Source organism: Phodopus roborovskii, unplaced genomic scaffold (assembly GCF_943737965.1).
Source record: "Phodopus roborovskii unplaced genomic scaffold, PHOROB, whole genome shotgun sequence".
Classification (NCBI taxonomy): domain Eukaryota; kingdom Metazoa; phylum Chordata; class Mammalia; order Rodentia; family Cricetidae; genus Phodopus; species Phodopus roborovskii.
Genome location: NW_026126691.1, coordinates 810,083 through 824,351, shown reverse-complemented (window position 1 = coordinate 824,351; position 14,269 = coordinate 810,083). Strand labels below are relative to the sequence as shown.

The 14,269-nt window shown below is 45.1% G+C and overlaps 1 protein-coding gene across 24 annotated transcripts in view; it reads right to left on the bottom strand.

Moving 5' to 3' along the window:
- Kcnma1 (potassium calcium-activated channel subfamily M alpha 1) overlaps positions 1 to 14,269 on the bottom strand; it is a 707,058-nt gene that overhangs the window by 631,550 nt on the left and 61,239 nt on the right. The gene's annotated exons all lie outside the window — the stretch shown is intronic.

Sequence of the window (14,269 nt, the reverse complement as noted above, 5' to 3'; positions counted from 1 at the left end):
TAGTCCGCCAGCTTGCTCCAGGGAACCATCTATCTCTGACTTCCAAACCCCAGAATTACCAATAGGTGGCCATGCCTACACAGCATTTACATGGGTGCTGGGGATCTGATCTCTTGTCCTCACACGAACAATGCAAGTATTTTACTTGCCTAGTCATATCACCAACCTCTCTTGGGCATTTTAAGAGTAAATGACATCTCTAGGATATATTGTTATTGCAGGTAAAGGATGAGGAACAAAGATCCCGGAGACTTTCTAGGAGACTTTCTAACCACATAGGAAAATAAAAAGGGAACCAGGTGCCAGGTACCTAGGGCTTCATGTGGTAGATATAGCTTCATCAGGATCACCTATGTTCTACCTTAGACAACCAACTATTGCATATAAGTTCATTGCACCCATGCCCACCAAGCACCTAGAAGCCCAAGGCAGGTAATGCCTGCTTCAGGAGAGATAGCCAAGGGCTTCATGCCTACTCTGCTCAAAGGCAGAGAAAGGCTTCCCCAAAGATGTCTGTTAGCAGGGTTTCATTCAGCCAATGTTAATCTAGCAACTCTGGTCCCAACATGCACACTGGGAGGCCCTGTCCTAGTTTGCTTCTCTGCTGCTGTGATAAACACTGACCAGCAGTCACTAGGAGAAGAAACGGGCTTATCTGCCTTGCAAGTTACAGTAGAGAAGCCTGTCTTAGCTACTGTTTTATTGCTGTGAAAAGACACTATGTACAAGGCAGATTGAAAAAAAAATTTAGTGGGGATCACATGTGATTCCACCAGATTGGAGTCCATGGTCATCATGGCAGGGAGCATAGAAGCAGGCAGGCAGGAATGGTGCTAGAGCAGTAGCTAAGAGATACATTCGGATCCTAAGGTTAGAGGCAGAGAAAGGGAGATAATTGGGAATGGTATAGAATTTTGAAACCTCAAGCCCACCCCCAGGACAAACCTCCTCCAACAAGGCCACACCTCCTAATCCTTCCCAAACAATTCCACTAAAAGGAGAACAAACATTCAAGTATTGGAGCCTATGATGACCATTCTCACTCAAGCCATGCAGGAACCAAGGGAAGAACTTGAGGCAGGAACCTGGAAGTAGGAACTAAAGCTTATGGGCTTATGGGCTCTCAACTACCTTTCTTATGCAATCCAGGACCACACCTGTCCATGGATGGCACACAGTAGGCTAGGCCTTCCTGTATTAATTAACAATTTAAAAAATGGCTGACAGACATGTTCACGGGCTATTCCAATGAAGCCAACTCTTCAGCTGAGGTTCCCTCTTTTCCAGTATGTCAACTGAAATTAATATTGATACCCAAGGAGGCAACAAGAGATATCAGTCTCCATGCAGCTAAACTGAGAGAATTCCAGCTTTTGGCCCCTATGATTCTGGGTTTTGGTTTTTTTCTATACCCAGATGGTTTCATACCACATGCTCTCAGTCCCTCAATTCAAAATTACTTAGCCATCTACTATGAACCAGACAATTTTCTAGGCATTTGAGATATAGTAGTTCCAAGAATGGCATGCTTACTGCCTCAGGAGCATATGGACTAGGGACAGTCCAAACACTATGGATTTCTCAGCCCGAATATCTCAAGTGGATACCAGGACTGAGAGAGGCCTCTCCACATCATACTCAGCAAAAAAAGGACAACAATGGCACTCAGTGAAGCTAGGCCTCCAGGATTACATAGCTAGGCATACAGAGAAGTGCCACTGACACCTAAGCAGAGCCAGGCTATCAGGCGTGTGTATCTAAACTCTATGGTCTCCAGCCTTTGATGAGAGAAATGCCAGCGGTTGCCCATCCTGTGGTTATCTCTGTACTGGCTGGCAGTACTGAACTCAGGCTATGCCAAATCTTTCATGCCAAGGAGAATGTCTCCCAGGATGGGAAAAGCAGCTCTCCCCTTCTCCCTCATACTGGACAGGCCTCAAATTCCTTAGCATTGGTAGCCTCCCACCTTTGCCTGTAGCCCTGCTGGCTAAGGATCTAGAAGCTAAATGATCATGGGACCCAGAGAGAGAGAGCCTGACCTGGGCCATTATGGTTGAATAAATGAAAGATACTAGTAGAGGCTGTAACATAGGAAGAGCCAGAGTACTTAGATGACAGAGATCTGGCTGGTACCATCTGCTATGGTTTGAATGATTGCCCCTCAAGCTTGATTCCAGGGTGGAGGTATTAAGAGGCCTAGTGAGAAGTCTGTCAAATATTGGGGCTCTGGGAAGAGATTGTGGGCCCTCATTACTTCTTCTCTCCTTACAGACTCATGATGTCATGCTAGTTCAGACATGCTCAAACTGCCATGTGCAGCCTAATCCTACAGGGCTGCCCAATCTTGAGCTTCCAGAACTATGATCCAAAATAAATGTCTCCATACTTTATCAATACCCCGTGTCAGGCATTCTGGCAGTGACCAAAGCTGACTTAACTATCCTATGTGATTCCTTCTGTTATTTCTAGATTTCAGTGATGGCCTGTTGAAATGCCCCAGCTAGATTTGTCAACAAACATAAGGCATCAGATAGGAAATTCTTGCCCCCATCTTAGATTGCCATGGTTTGAGAGAAGTGACACAACCTTCAAGTCAGTGTCCCCATGGCAGTAGTAACAGAAATTTCCCAGAGAAGGGAAAAAGGGGATGCTTGGGACTATTTAACCACATAGAACATGTTCTCTACTGTTCATACTGGGACATGCGGGAACTAGGGCATTCACAAAGGCTGCTGCTCCCCTTTCAGAAGGGGGAGATGAGAAGATAAAGCACATAGAATTGTATTCAATCCTGGGGCTCCATGGGAACACCCCTGTCCCCCATCCCAGCCACTCTTCTAAGTTTGGTGATGAGGCTCATGCCATCTCTGTTCAATCCAGGGACAAGAACAAATAAGAACGGAGAAAGAGGAAGAAATAAGAGCCAGATTGGGAGGATGGATCCACCTTAAGGCGCCATCCGACAGACACTCAGGCTAGGGCTGCCTTTCCACAGGTCTCTGCAGAGTAGACCCTCGGTGCTCCCATGCAGAGCCACAATAGCCAGAGCCATCTTCCTTCTGCTTCCCGGAAACCAGAAAGTCCCTGGGAGTTTCATGTTCTTTTTGAAGCTTTATGGCTACACCCTCCTTTCTTTGACTTTTTCTCTTGATTTAGCATACTGGTCTATACCAGAACCGTGTAACCTCACGTCTTAGCCTTGTGATTTCATATGGACCCACACCAAACTCAAAAACTCGAAGGTACCTTTGAGAATGTTTCCAAAGAAGCATCTCAGATGCAGGCATGCCTCCCTCCAGGGTTGGGAGTGGTGTGGGAAGCGCGGACAGGCTGGCTGGTTCTAGGCAGAAGCACAGCTGTGTGGATTCCCTCAGAGCACATTCTCGGAGGAGGGGGAGCATTTTTAAGCTAAGACGCTGGCATTGCCATTGAATCTTGGAAGGAAAGATGAAAATAAAACTCTAGGCATGCAGGGCAAGAACTCCATGTGTAGTGCTATTTTTATATGTTGCCCCCACAAGCTAAGCAATGCCACAGGCTCTGCCCCCAAGTTTGCCTCTAATATCTAAGATCCTCAACTAAGGTTTTGGTGGTGGAATGTACAAGGCTACTCAGGAAGAAACCAAAGCATAATGGAGTATAAAACTGACTTAAGGATGCAAGAAAACAGTGTTTTTATGTAATATCAAGTGTGGGTATGTGTGTTTCCATACACATGTCATTAATTCAATGCTACTCACATCACAAGAGACTGGATTATATCTGGGAAGATGACTGAAGGAAGGGCACTTCACCTTTATCTCTCACTCCTCTTAAAGAATTGTGTGTATCCACATTCAAATTCATCCAACATTATCAACAGAATCCCAGAGTTCCCTGAGCCATGCTGAGAAAACATACAGAACTGTGCCAGCAGGAAGTTCTTAAAACCTCTGAGTTTCCTATGGCCCATTTTACAAATGGGGAAACTGAGACCCCCAAAATGAAAAAAAGATGTGCACAAGGAAACCAGATCTACAGGCTCTGAGCCTAATGTGTGTTTATTCAGTTGCTATCACCATTTATATCCCTGTACAAAGAGGACACGATGTGTGGCCTCAAGAGCAGTGTGTGGCCATCATGTGCCCTTGATTAAGTTGTTCTGCTGAACACAATAGTGCTTACAGTTTCTAGACAGAATGCCACTGGCAGTCTTGGTCTGTGAGAGATGATCTTTCTCCAGTGTGGTAAGTGTAGAGCCCCAAGAGCATTCACAATCCCTAGCCCAGCCTGGCTCCTCTGGGGACAGCTCTGGAGAGTAATTCCCAAGAAGGGGACATCATGATTCTCTGAGTATTGGTACTTGCATGGTCCAGCCCAACTGAGAAGTCAAAGTAGTGAGCAAAAAGACAAATGGCAGCAATAGAGGCTGGGAGTCCCTAGACAAATATACAATCCCAGAAAGGAGCTGTGCACAGAAGGCTGAGAGCCTAGCTGGCAGGAGAGGAGAAAGAAAATGTCATCCATGGAGAGTGTGCCAGTGCAAAGGGGGCAAAATACATGATGGAGGTGTGGTGTGGGCAACAGGGGCAGCAGGGGCCTGCATCAACTCCACTTGCGCTTCTGGAAAAGCCGGCGCACTGCAGTAAGATCCATGAACTCTGGGGTACATGATCCCTTCTGGGTTAGGATCCTAATTCTGCTATGTCTAAGCTCAGTGCTTTTAATGTCTTTTACCAGGTCTGTTTCCTCATCTAGAAATAGAAACATTATGCCCCACATTGCAGAATGGGGGAACACTAAAAGTACAGGACCTACACCTGGCCGCATCTGGGTAGCAGCTGTGGTGACTAGCTGGCAGAGATATATTTCCCTGTTCTTCACCACCACCACCCCTTTTCTCTGTGAATTTCAAGCACATAACACTCCAAGAACATGGAGTTTTGTTCTCCCCTACCTTGCTGTGGGCTTCATGATTTTCTCTTGTCACAGATGCCACAGACCTGGGAACCACTGTTCCCCAGGTTCCTGGGGCAGCCCATAATGTCATCCATAATGAAAACAAACAGGAAGCAGTGACTGTGCTGCTACATCACAAATAATACAGACATCTGCACAGCAGTGATTAATAAAGGGGCAATGGCAATTTTCTCAGTATCTTTCATTGAGTTCATTTAGAAACTTTTTATCTTTTGCTCCTTTGGGAAACATATTTTTGGTATGCATTTTTGAAAAGGTGCCCCATCCATATTTTAAGTGGTTCCATGTTGGCTTCATAAGTAAATGTCCCTTCAGCCCAGGTAAGTGTTAGAACGGTAGTATCTGGGAGAGCAGGGGACAGGGCCAGAACATGTCAGTGGTGGCGTTCCTGGATGAAGTGTTTCCCAATGGCAGGCCCAAGATGCATACCAGTATCCTGATGGACTGTTCCCAGGTTGTTCAGGCACAATGCACACCTTGCCAAGGCCAGGCTCCACTTTGATCCAGAGGTATTCAGCCAAGAGCCCACCTGTCATGTCTCCAGGACACCCACCTCCAGAAGATAGCCTCTGTCCCAGGGCTTTCCTAGGTCACAGCCCATCAGGAAGCGAATCCCAGGATATCCCACACTAGGGATCAATATCAGCAATAAGACATTTCCAATGTACAGCTGTACTACCAGAAGTCGAATTCAAAGCGACCAAAAGCACAAAAGGGTCTTCCCACAAGAGTCACCCTCGCTTCCCTGTCTGCCTGGAGGATGAGAGCCCAGCACAGAAGCCGCTGTAGATCTACTTTAAATAATAAGCACCTCATATTTCTCTCTGAACACTCCAAATGAAAGGGTTCAAGTAGGGATCAATGTCTTTTGTTGTTGTTCCAGTAGGAGACAGGGAATCACCTACCAAGGTCACCACAAATGGATACTGGAAGAAGGAGAGAGCCCACAGGGTTCCTCAGCTGGCAACGCCAGCACTTCAGAGCAGACCCAGCAAATTCCTTGGGGCCAAGCCAGGCCAGATTTTCCATAACCATGACAAGCCTGCTATTTTTCACCCTCTTAAAGCTCCGCTAATGCCATGGGGTACAGCAAAGAAACAACCAAGACTCCCAGCAAAGGGCTCCAGACGAGAATGTAATAGCTCATCTCTGGTAAGGCAAACAAGATGACACAGAAATCCCATGAGCAGTTTGGAAAGGAAAAAGGCCAAGGAAAAGCCCCAAACACCCCTGGTCTCTGGCTGGATAGCCTACCTTCCCAAGGCCACCTGCTCCCCAAGGTCATTTTGTTCAGCAACTCTGCATACAGAGAAGCCTGACTGTGGGGTATAAGGCTAACCATGACATCACAACTCTGTGGACAAGGCAGGGCCTTGTCTTAGTCTAAAAGTCTTAGAGAAGGTGGAAAGCTTTAATCAAGAAAGGAGGAGAAACAAAGCAGATGTGGTAAAACAGCACTGACATCCCAAGCGTCCTTGATCATGTGATAACAAGCTCTATTCAGGGGAAAAATCATTCTCCAGGGAACACTCCCTATTCACCTCTTCTTGCAAGCTGTGGCTTCCTTCCACATGCACACAAGTAGCCACCACAGGAAAATGGATCAGACAGAGTCCCGATCTGAAGAGGGGTTGTCTTCACTGAAGCAATGAGTGGCCTGCTAGCAGGGGAATCAGAAATAGTGACACACAGCTGATCTGCTTCAGGAGGGAGTGAGCAGGGCCTTTCTTCCCAGGCCAGGGTAACCACATGACAAAGTCACAAATCCCTATAGAGTGTCCTGGGACTTGATTTGAGCCCAAGTAAAACTCAAGAAATCAAAGGTTACTTCTAGCTCTCCTAAAAATGGAGTATTAAACCTGTAAAGTGGGAGGAGGGGGGCTAGCAATATAGGTCTTAGAGAAATGACCTTAAAATCAGATTCAAGAACCAAGCCTCTGTCCAGCAAAAAGGAAAATATTTACTAAATTGTCATGCCGCTATCACCAATTTTTTTCAAGCTTATTTCTGAACTGGATTTTTGGTAGAGTATTTTTGTTTATTTTGTTTTGTTTTGTTTTCAATACATAGTTTCTCTTCATAGTCTTGGCTGTTCTAGAGTTTGCTGTGTATACCAGGCCATGAACTCACAGAGATCCTCCTGTCTCTGCCTCCTAAATGCTGGGATTAAAGACATGTGCTACCCATGACAGGCTATTCTGAACTTGATTTTAAAAGCAGTTATACCACTGTTTTGCTTGTTTAGTTAACACAGGGGGAAGAAAAGCTTCAATAACTTAAATAATAGTTGTCCTGGTTTGTTTTCCTTGCTATGATAAATAACATGACCCAAAACAATTCAGGGGAGTAAAAGGTTTTTTTTTTTTTTTTTTTTTTTTTTTTTACTTAAACCTCCATCTCAAAATACATCACTGAAGGAAGAGTCAGTGCAAGAACTCAAACAGGACCCTGGAGGCAGGAATTGAAGCAGAGATCATGGGAGAACACTGCTTCCTGGCTTGCTCTCCATGGCTTGCTCAGGTCCATTTCCCCAGAGGTGGCACCACCTACAATGAGCCGGGCCTTCTCTCATCAATGATCAATCAAGAAAGTGACACACAGATGTGCCAACAAGACAATCTGATGGAGGCAATTCCTCAATCAAGGTTTCCTCTTTACAAGTGATTCAACTTGACACTAAGCAACACAAGAATCCTTTGCCAAGGTTGTATGGAACAACATAAAAACATGGTGCAACACATTGGTGATTGAACCAAACAGGTGAAAGAAAGACCATATAGAGGCCCAAGCTAGATGCCCTGTGCTCTCCTAGTGACATTTGCCAATGACGTCAGGGTTTGAGACCTGGAATCCTGGTAGTGTACTGGAGCCTCAGGTGCATTGGAATCAGCTAGGTAAAACTCAGTAAGTTATTACAGCCTTGATCATCACTACATGCGCACTACATGAGAAGTACCTCAACCAACACTGAAGCTCTGAAGAGGCCATACTAAAATGCAGGTTCCCAGAAGCTTTCTAAGCTCCTCCCCAAGAGGACAGTGTGAGAATCTACAGAACCCACACAACCTTTTCAGACATCCAAGAACTTTGGTCAAGTGGCCCGTTGCTAAAATCCTGTCTCTTGTGGAGATATACACAATGTCAACCTATCCTCTTGCAGTCCACACAACTAACCAAGATAAAATTCCACCAGAGCATACTCTGAGAACAATAACTTTATTAGCTATTTACAGGGCAATGCGGGAGAGTATGAAGTTGCATGAAGGTGCATGGATAACTCTAAAATAGCCTCGCTGGAAGAACTAATGTCTTCTCTGTGGCCATGTAAATGGAGGGCTCTCCAATACTCTTACCCCACCTATATCCTCTAGCTCCTCCCAAAGCCCCAAGACCATGTGCAAATAGAGCAGAATTGCATACAGCTGGTTGGGAGGGGTGACTGTATACTCAGGTGGGGAGTCTCATTACTCCCCCCACCCATTCTGTCCAAAAGGGAACATCAATAGTCAACAAATGAAGCTGTGAGGACCTTTGGTAAGCAGCTCAAAAACAAAGTGGAGAGACCAAACAAGTTGGTTCAAGGTGGGCAAAAGCGCCTGCCACCAAGTCTGACCATGTGAGTTCAAGTCCCCAAAACCCACACAGTAGAAGGAGAGAACCAACTCCTGAAAATTGTTCCCTGACCTCCAATCAATTTTTTTTGCCATAGCATGTCCCTCTTCCCCACACACAAAATAAATAAATTAAAAAATAAAGAGGGTGGAGAAAGATGCCCAATGTTGACCTCTGGCCTCTACACACACTCCTACTCATATATGAAAATGCAAGAATAGTTGGAAAAGGCTGGGAAGGATTAAAAGTTATAAATGAGGTGACACAGACTCTAAAGTATTCTCTGTAGTGGGGACAATAGTGAAGATAAGGACATTAGGCTGGGCATCCATGTTTTTTTGTCTCAATACAATGACCACATTGCATCAAATAGAAACCAGGATCATAGAAAGAAATATGAGCCAGACCCACTCAGCTCTGAGGACAAAGATGGGCATGGACATCCAGGTCATGAAGACTCCCAACTAGGAGCCTCATGCCCAACTCCAGGCAACCATCATCCATCTACATGCAGCATCCACATCATGTTCACCAAACTGAAAGCTAAACTCCCTAAGAAAATGGAATTCCTGGGCATTTGCCCAGCTCCAGCCATCAATCATAAACACACGTACACACACACACACACACACACACACACACACACACACACACGATTCCTTTCACTGGTCTCCTGTAGTCCCTGCCAAAGCAGACTGGAAGCCACTGAGGCAATCAGCATACATTGTATTTGATGTTCCTCCAGCTGCAGTAGCTCACTGGTTTGAGACTAATATAAATAACTCCCTTGGATAATGCTGGTAATTAATTCTGGTCAAAGAGCAGGAGATGAATGTGACATCCACTGAGTGCAGAGAGCACGAGAGGCAGGTTTCAGAAAGGTAGCAAGAGCTACTCAAGGAAATTACCTCCACAGTGCTTTGCAGGGAAGTGGGGGCTCTGGATTCATTACTTCAATCTTGAGAGCTGTCAGTCACTGTCAATGGGCAGTTTAATCTTGCCGTAGAGCTTTCAGGCCCACTATGAATTAAGGCCCACAATTAGCCCTGTGATGGTGGGTTCATGAGTTAGGGGCATTCTCCAACTGGGAGGAAACAAGCTTATCCCACCCAGTAAGTTTCCAGCTCATGAAAGATATAAAACTACATATGTCCTGCCAGGGTATACCCAGAAGAGAGGCTAGGTGATTCTGGATCCCTCAACCCTATGCTGTCAAAATGTTTTAGGTTGTTTGGGATAGTTAAATGCAAATTGCCTAGAAAGTTCCCCCAGTTAACATGCAAGATTGGGCTCCCAGAAAAGCTGTATCAGGTAAGTGGCATTTGGGTATGTAAATACTAACTCACATTAGAAAATCACTGCAATTCAGTGAGTCCTAGGATATTAGTTTCCTTTACCTTAAGCAGAATAATTCACAAAGCTTTCTCAAGCATTCTATCTTGTTTTACCTTCACAATGAATCCATGTAGCAGGTTTTCTCATTGTCCTTGGAAGGCTAAGAAAAAGGCTCAGAAGGTTTGAATCTGGCTGATTCCTGAAATGTTCTTCATTCTTGCCTTACTTAAATTAAGGCAAAATTCATTTAATGTACATGAATTAGCTTTCTGTGACTGCAACAAATACCAATAACTGACACAGAGACAGAAAAGGGACATTCCAACTCATGGTTCAGGTTTCAGTCCACAGTCAAGTAACCCTGTTGATCTAGGCCTGTGGCAAGCCAGCAGGACACACACAGCAAGATAAAGTGGCAGGGCAAAACCAGCACATCACACTGGGATGTGAAAGAAAAAAAATATGAGGAAAGAGCTAGAATCCCATAACCACCTCTCAATAGTGCTTCTCCAGGGTCCTGCAATACTTAGTGCTTGGGGAACATTTAAGATTCAAAATACAGCAGATTGTGAATCAGTAGCTGGTCTATATCCTTCTCAAGGCAAGGTGGGCTATTTTTATGGTGGGTGGGACCTCAATCCTAGAAGACTCATCACTCTCCATGTTCTGAATCAGCCCAGCCAATCTACTTGTCTGGCAACACTTGGGAGGTTCATGGCCAATGTCGTGATCAACAGTGCTCTCTTAGGACAACCCAAGATAATAGGCAAAAAGTGCATAGAATCCTATAAGGTGGTTTTTGATCCTCTCTTCTAAGTGGCCCTGGGTGGGCACACAGGCATCAGGTTTCCTGGATGCTAAGTAGCTGACTCTTTCAGCATCCAAGATTTGTGTTCAAGTGGTTTTTAGAGCCACTGAGACTTTCTCCAGCCAGTGGGGAGTGGTCATTAACATTTGTCTCCTCAACACTGACCAGGATGCCCTAAGGAAGGATACCCAGTCCAAGACCTTAAATTCCCACAGCCAGGCCTCACCTCCAATCCAGTGACTCCTCCTCCAAAGCCTGCAGTCCTAAGATAACCATGGGGCCATAGGCCCAGGGGAGCCTTCCCCACCCACGCAGCTGGAGTTTCTCCCCAAAGTTCTGGAGCCAAGCTTCACATCCCCAAGAGAGCCCTGTGTGCCCATAGGGAAAAGGAGGAAGCATGTGTTTGGAGAGACTTGGGAACAGGTGAAATTTTCTCCTGACAGTGTACCTAAGCCCAATTTTTGTTTGTTTGTTTGTTTGTTTTGTTTTGTTTTGTTCTAGCCTGAGCTAGTATAGGCCTGGATGAGACACAAACGAAAATGAAATTATATGAAAAATATGACTATAATGACTATATTTTCCCAATAGAGCCTGCTTAGATAAGAGCTGCTACCATTCACTAAGGAACTGATTGTTAAGAATTGTTCTTGGGGTTTTACATGCATTATCTCACCAGATGCAGGATGATGTTATCTCACTTGATGTATATGAGCAGCCTTTGTATCTATAATTCTGCATACGTGGATTCAACCTACCGAGGATTGGAGATAGTTGAAACAAAATTGTGCCTGTGCTGAATATATTCAGACTTCTTTTTCATGTTCTTATTCCCCAAATAACAAAGTGTCACAGCTACTTATGCAGCATTTACCGTGCATGCAGTATAAGCAACAAGAGGATGCATGCGCACAGGCCAGTGTAACAAAGCCCGATGAGGTACATTCTTACTAACAGCACACAGACAACTGTCACTTTGATAGTGTTTCCCTACTCTAAATACTTTATATAGATCACCAGATCTCATCATCACTACAGATGAAGCGCTGTCATTCACCCCAGCATCACATGAAAGGAACTGAAGTGACCAAGACTGCATGGTTCGCCCAAGGCCAAACAGCTAATAAGTGACAAGGGCCACAACTTGAACCCAGACTTAAACTGCCCTCTCATCCCCTTACACTGCTCCATCTACAGGTGCAAAAACAGACTCAGGAATGCTGATTCATTTGTATAGACTCTACCAGGAGGCTATGCCTGTGACATAGTGGAGATGAAAATCCAGGTACCCAGACAACGCTATGGCATCATATCAATCATGGTTTTCTCCAGCCACACAGATTCAATTCCAGGAAGATATATCACTGTGCATGCCTGGGCCTGGCCCACAGCAGATATGCAAGACTGTGGCAACTCAGGGGGTGTGAAGGGCTCATGATATTGAGGATTTCTGAGCACCACCCTGAATTTTCTAGACTGATTTTAGCACCTGTCGGAGGTGGCTTCTAAATTTAGAACTGGCCTCGGAGGCGGTCTGTTGCACAAATGTATATTTCCTCAGGAGCAGTTGTCAGAAACAGTAAAACTGACACAAAAACAACTGTTTGTTCACACCTTGATTAACACTGGGCTGTGAAGCCAGAAGACCACAAACAAATATAGTTTTAGCCATCCTGCCCTACAAAATTCACTTCAGCTGTCAGGTCTGTCCATACTGGGGTGGGGGGGGTCATGAATTTGTGAAAAGGGGTGGGCAAGTATATACCACATGCATGTGAAGGCCAATAGGAATCCTGCCCCCACCCCTGGCACTGGCCTGTCCTCAGCTACTCCAGATGTCCACTGAGTCCCAGAGGTTTGTCTCCACTCCCATCTCCCAATTCTGAGATAACAAACACCAGCTACCGCATCCAGTTTTGGGGATTTTTGGAGGGGTGGTTTTGTCTCTCTTTTTAGATATAAGTCCTGGGGACCAAACTTGGGCCCTTGTGCTTGTTTGTGCAGCAGGCACTTTAGCTGAGCCATCACTCCAGCCAGGGTCCATACTTTTTTTTTTTTAATGGAACTCCCAAAGAGTCTCCTTTTTAATCCCACTTGTCAATACACTCCCCTAGGCCCTTCATTCTCCCTGGATGTTTGTCATCACTTAATTAGGAGCCTCCATCATTGCTCATTTGGAATGCTAACCTGCACTTTATGTGATAAAGGCACCTTGGTAGGAGCTGCAGCTTTATTTTAATCACCTAATTCCTTGCCTTCCAGTTAGTTGCCTATATCCAATTTCACACATGTTCCCTGTACTTTGCACACTCTATTGTGCTAGAGGCATGGAAGAATCTCTTATTAAGAACAACTTGACAGAGGGGACACACAGGGCAATAAAGATGTAAGACTAATGGTAGATATTTACATATAACTTTTTATGAAAATGCCTCATCATCCCTTGTCCAGAACAGATGGGGAAAAAATTACTCTTATGCCCTGAAATTTTCCATTCTTGATCTCAACCCAAAGGTGACTTTTTTATTTTTAAACTGAAGCCAAAAAAAAAAATCAACTATTTTTGATTCTTGCCAAGCCTGAAGAAACACGATTTGTTCTTGTTAAATTGAGGTAAGACTTTTTAACACATAGGTAGCTCAAACAGTGGAGCTTCAAAAGCTCCAAACCTTCCATCTGGCTAGTATGCACAGGATGGTGCCTTTGCTCTTACAGCAAAGCTGGAAATCAGCAGCCAGGATAAGAGGGATCTGGGATTCCACTGTCTGTCAAAGAATGGCTTAGGGTTCTGACATTGCTTAGAAGAAATGGTCAGGCGGAAGCTTTCCCTCATGCAGGAGTGACAAGGAGATCCTTGTCTTTAATTGATTTCTATCCTCCCAAAACCCCATGCCACCATAGGGGTCCTCTCACTGTCCTTTGTCTCCAGACTTGGCTCACTTCCTCTGTATCCTTTCCAGCTCTAGTCTCACCCCCCCAATGTCGTAACTCCTTCCACCCTTTCCCTAGTCAATTTACCTAGTCTCATGGAGGAAGGGAAGGAATGCAATGGCTGGGTGAAAAGAAGTACGGATGCAAATCACCCTTGACCCAAACGGGTGTAGCCACCCCTTTTTGGGTGGTCCTCAGTGAACTACCTGCATTGCAGCCAGGAGATCCTCCTCTTCCCTTATCATTAACCCTCACATATCCCTTCATCCCTTCACAGTACAGGCACGGTGAAGAGTCTCCATGGTGGGAAACATCACCCATCCTTCCACTAAGCTTATGGAAAGTTCACAGCATGTTCTGCCTGTCCCACAGCATTGTGATGGCAAGGGGCCAGAGAGGTGTCTCATTAGTTAAGCGCTTATATTGCTCTTGCAGAGACCAGAGTTCAGATACCAGTATTCACACTGGGCAGCTTGTGTCCACTTATAACTCCAGCTCCAGAGGTTCCAACGCCATCTTCTGAACTTGGCAGTCAGTTTCACTCAAGTGTGCAAATCTGTCCTCTGCTGACCCCCACATTACTTACTTACTTGCATACATACATACAAACTGTGATAACAAAGAAGA